This window comes from Octopus bimaculoides, chromosome 7 (assembly GCF_001194135.2).
Source record: "Octopus bimaculoides isolate UCB-OBI-ISO-001 chromosome 7, ASM119413v2, whole genome shotgun sequence".
Lineage (NCBI taxonomy): Eukaryota > Metazoa > Mollusca > Cephalopoda > Octopoda > Octopodidae > Octopus > Octopus bimaculoides.
In genome coordinates, this window is record NC_068987.1 from 14,387,365 (window position 1) to 14,392,567 (window position 5,203).

Genomic DNA, 5,203 nt, shown 5'->3' on the forward strand with positions numbered 1-5,203 from the left:
ATATATATATATATATATATACGAGAGAGTGCTGAAAAGTTCCTGGGTTTGGGTAGAAGAAAATACAGGAGGATCAGTTAATTATGATTTTATTCAACGTATTCCCCTCTCAGATTCATACACTTATTGCAGCAGTCATTCATGTTTTCTAAGCCCTGTAAGAGAACTCGGAAAGCTGGGCTTCCAGCCAGGCCTTTCAGGATACCCTTAAAGCCAGGAACTTTTCAGCATCCATCGTATATGTATATATATATATATACATACGTATGTATATTATATATACTTGCGTGTGTGTGTGTTCGTATCTTCTGTCTCTCATTAATCAAATACCCAACGAACACTGAAAATGAACGTGATTTACCGGTAAGTTACAGTGTGTATACTATATAATCTATTATCTAATATATATTATAATTAAGGGTATCTCTTGGATACCCTTAATTATAATATATATTAGATAATGATTACCACCTATAAGGTTTTTATTCCCAAGCTGGCCCCTTGATACGATCGATATTTTAGATAATGATCTTATCCTTATATATATATACTCGTGTACGTGTGTATTATGTATATGCATGTATATATCTACGTGCATATAACTACAGACACATACACACATGCTTATGTGAATAAGGTAGCGAACTGGCAGAGGTAATAACTCGTTGGATAGAATGATCTGTAGTGTTTGTTCCGACTCTTTGCACTCTGAGTTCGAATCCAACCAAGTTAACTTTGCTTTTCATCGTTTCAGAGTCGATAAACCACATCCCAATTGAGGGCAATGATTTGGTGGAACAGTCAGATATCTTGCAGTATCTGTTACGGCTCTTTGTGTTGTTTCATTAATGCCTGGGACGACACTTGGCCTTCCTTGGATATATCATTGGTGACGTGAAGGAAGGCGAGTTGCTTGCATTAGCAAGTTACTAGTTTTATTCCCCACTTAGCTTTCACCATCAAAAGTGCCAGCATTTTTTGAATATCTCTGATCTGGTTTTTGAAATGTCCACAGATTTATTGTAATTGAAGAGGAAAAGGTTTTTCTCATTTGTATACAATGGTTGGTCTTTCTTTCAACTGATCAACGGTATTGCAGAGACAATATCTTAACCATTTCTGCTGTACTTGGGCTGTTTCCAGAAGTAAGTGCTAAGCCCCAAGTACACATACTACTTTTGCATTCATGGATACACCACGAAGGAAAGACAAGTCAGTACGTCCGTAGCATCCATGCTCATCTAAGAGAAGGTAACTCCATATAAACCCTGCATCTTGATGTCCATTAGTCTCGTGGCACTTGTTGCACCAAATCAGACCAGACTAGACTAGTACAAGTTAGAAGGACGGGAGAGTGGGATTGGTTCTGCACAAACATGCCCACTACAATAATAAACCCCTGCTGTCTTGTGGGGTAATTTACTAAGCGCTAGAAATCTAAGGAAGTGAAGGACTAAAGAAAATCAGGGGCTGAGACCCCAGGGCTGTATGTAAAACACAATCTGTTTGACATTTCTCTATGGTTTACATCTTCGAGAATGTTCTTTGCTATATTGAAGACGGTACTGCATTCTTTCAATGTCCTGGATGTATGGTTAAAAAATTTGCTTCTCAATGACTTTGCTTTTGGGTTCAGTCTCATTGCGTGACACCTTGGGTAAATAGCCTCGGGCCGATCAAAGCCTTCTGAGTGGATTTGGTAGACAGAAACTATAGACAGAAACTGAGTAGGCAGAGGGTGGGGAGTAGAGGTGGGGTATGTGGGAGTGGGTGTAAGGAATGGGTTTTATATATATATATATATATATACACACACACACACACACACACACACACACACACACACACACACACACACACACACACATGTCTCTGTGTGTGTGTGTTACAAATTCTATAAGGGAACAGACGGCACTAGTAATTGTAGGGCGAGAGGTTAATCACTTGAATGCTTTTGATCATTGACTAGCTCAAAGTCAACACCAGTTTAACCCTTTAGCATTCAGATTAATCGGTCAAATGTAAATACTCATTTATTTACACTATTATGAAATAATCCTGCATTATCTCGCAACTTTAAGACCTCGATGATGTGACAGTCTATTTTTAGAATAATATTGTAAGGTAGGTGTGAGACGCCTTATCGAGACGGTTTGAACGTAAAACAGCTAGAATATTTGGGGTCAGATATGGCCGGTTTAAATGCAACGACAACAGTTGCCACAACAACAACAACAACTTTATATGGTGCAATTGTTTGGTTTATTTGGCTTGCTAGAAGAGGGCTTAGAACTTGACAGACCAACCAGGCAGACGCTTGCTATAGGACCTTCAATGTTGTTTCCCAGCCTGCAAGAACGGAAACAAAAAACGAAACGAAAAAGAACAACAAACGTGCAGCTAAATCTCCGTCACACCATACCCTACCGTTTTAGGTAAGGATACATTAGACGTTGTAGTCCTCTATGTCACAAAATAGATGGGATGGACACAGCTGGACTGTATTTGATCAAGTTTGCTGACTTAGGCGTGACCCGGGGTCAAAATAATACTAATAATAACTAGGTAGGCCGAAAAAAAAATCCAAATTAGTGAACGGTTTTGGGTTTAGTCCCACTGGGCAAATATCTTCTGTTATAACCCCGAACAGACTAATGCCTTGTCAGTGAATTTGGTTGACGGAAACTATGCAGAAGCCCATTATATATACATATATAGATGCATATATATGTATAAGTGTGTCTTTGTGCTTGTGTTTGTCCCCCACTCACAGCTTGGTTTGTTTGCGTCCTCGTAACTTAGCGGTTCGGCATAAGTGACCCATAGAATAAGTACTAGTCTTTAAAATTAAGACAAGTACTGGAGTCGATTTGTTCGACTAAATGCCCTTCAAGGCAGTGCCCCAGCATGGCCAGAGTCCTCTAACTGAAAGAAGTAAAAGAAAAAAGATAAAAGATAAAAGATAAAAAGACAAGAGATAAGAGATAAGATGTCTGATTGAAAAATAACGAAACGAAAAAAGAAAGAAAAAAAAAAAAAACCCATTGGATTTGATTATTCAGTCTCTTGATATCTCAATAATTCTCTTTTGCCATTCTTTATTGTCTGACAGAATTTACAATAAATAAATAAATATGTAAGGAAGTAGAAAATAAAAACATCCTAAAACAAGGCGAAATAAAAATAAAGTGAAAGATCGTATTTAAAAACTCGAAAAGGAGGAAGACATATTTCTTCGTTCTTGCTTTTTTTCTTCCGGTTCTGGATTCTGGCCAACATGAAGTTTAATTTCCGTCCGATAAATGATTTGTTTCTTTTATGATTGGAAACTTTCAAAGACAAATATTTATTCTATAAATGAATATTAATATAAACTATTGGTCATTGTTAGGCTAATTGGTTAAGTAACTAAAGACAATACAACGAATAAGATTAATAACAGTTTCTGATTTAGGCACAAGGCCAGCATTTTTGAGAGGAAGGCGTTGAGTTGAGTCGAGTCGAACTCGATAAACAAAAACGCCTATGGTTTTTAATTTAGACACAAGGGCAACGGTTTTGAGTGAAGGGGGCAAGTTGGTCCCAATAACCCTTAGAATTAGACCGGTGCTTTTTATTTTATTGACCACCGAAATGATGAAAGGCAAAGTTGACTCCGTCCGGATTTGAAATCGGAATTCTTTTACTTGCTTCAGTCATTTGACTGCGGCCATGCTGGAGCACCGCATTGAAGAGTATTAGTCGAACAAATCGACCTCAGGACTTATCTCTTAAGTCTAGTACTTATTCCATCATCGGTCTCTTTTTGCCGAACAGCTTGATGCCTTATTTAAGGCATTAACAATGATAAGGCATAGGTATGTAAGAAAGAAATTTGTTTCGAATCTACTGCATGATACGTTGAGAAAGCCTCTTATTCTGTCATCGCTTCGGTTACACTAATACTTTTTAAGTCAAATTTTTCTAGACAGAAAACTGCAGGAAGCCTTTCATATAGTGCTCTAGTCTTGACGATTTGATTTGTCGTGTTTTCGCAGACGTAGTGTATCCAATGCATCTTTCTTCTTTTCAATGTTACAAGAATATTCTATTATTAGAAACATGGTTGAAGATGTCTATTGGACTGACTGAAGTCTCTCACAAAATCTGAAATTTCTGTGACAGCGGTGGCAACCATATTTATTTTGAAAACATCTAATCCAATAATAAGTTATGTTCACCAAATTACTGATGTAATTATATACATTTCAATACTCCAGCAGAGACACCGCTCTTGAGCAGTCCGACTGCAAGTCATTATAATAACACACACACACACACACACACACACACACGGGTGAGTGGGCAAACGAAAGAAAAAGCACTCAACGCATTTAGTAGGAGTTACATTTATTATTATTTAAAACAGTTTGATTTGGCTTTTGGCTTCTAACAGAAACCCGGCTTGTTCAGGCAAAACTTTTAAGTCGCATGGAGCTGAATCCAACAGTTTTAAATGATAATAATAATAATAACAATAATAATAATAATAATAATAATAATAATAATAATAATAATAATAACAATTTACAATATTTACATTATTTACATTTGACGGATATTTGTCCTCATCTTGTTTGTTGTTAACACAACGTTTAGGCTGATCCACCCTCCACCCTTCATCAGGTGTCTTTGGGAATGAGAACCCAGGTTCAAAATTTCCCCAAGACACCTGATGAAGGCTGGAGGGTATATCAGCCGAAACGTTGTGTTAACAACAAACAAGACGAGGACAAATGCCCGTCAAATGTAAATAATGTAAATAATGTATATATTTCCTCATCTCTTAAATATAGAAGTGAATATTATTATTAATAATAATAATAATAATATAAAAATTAGAAGAAGAGTGCCACTGTCATCTAGTGAACGATATTTCCACTTCTTGTGTGTCTGCAACAGGTTCAAAAAATAATTATGTCAATGTTCGAAAAATAATTTTGTCAATCTACTTCATTTTGGTGGAGTTGCCTGAATCCTATATATATTAACCAAAATGAAGTAGAGTGACAAAATTATTTTTTGAACCTGCTGAAAATACACAAGATGCCGAAATATCGTTCACTTTTGGATCCAAAATTATTGCATAGGCATGCGATATACATACATCACACACACACACACACACACACACACACACACACACACACACACACACACACAC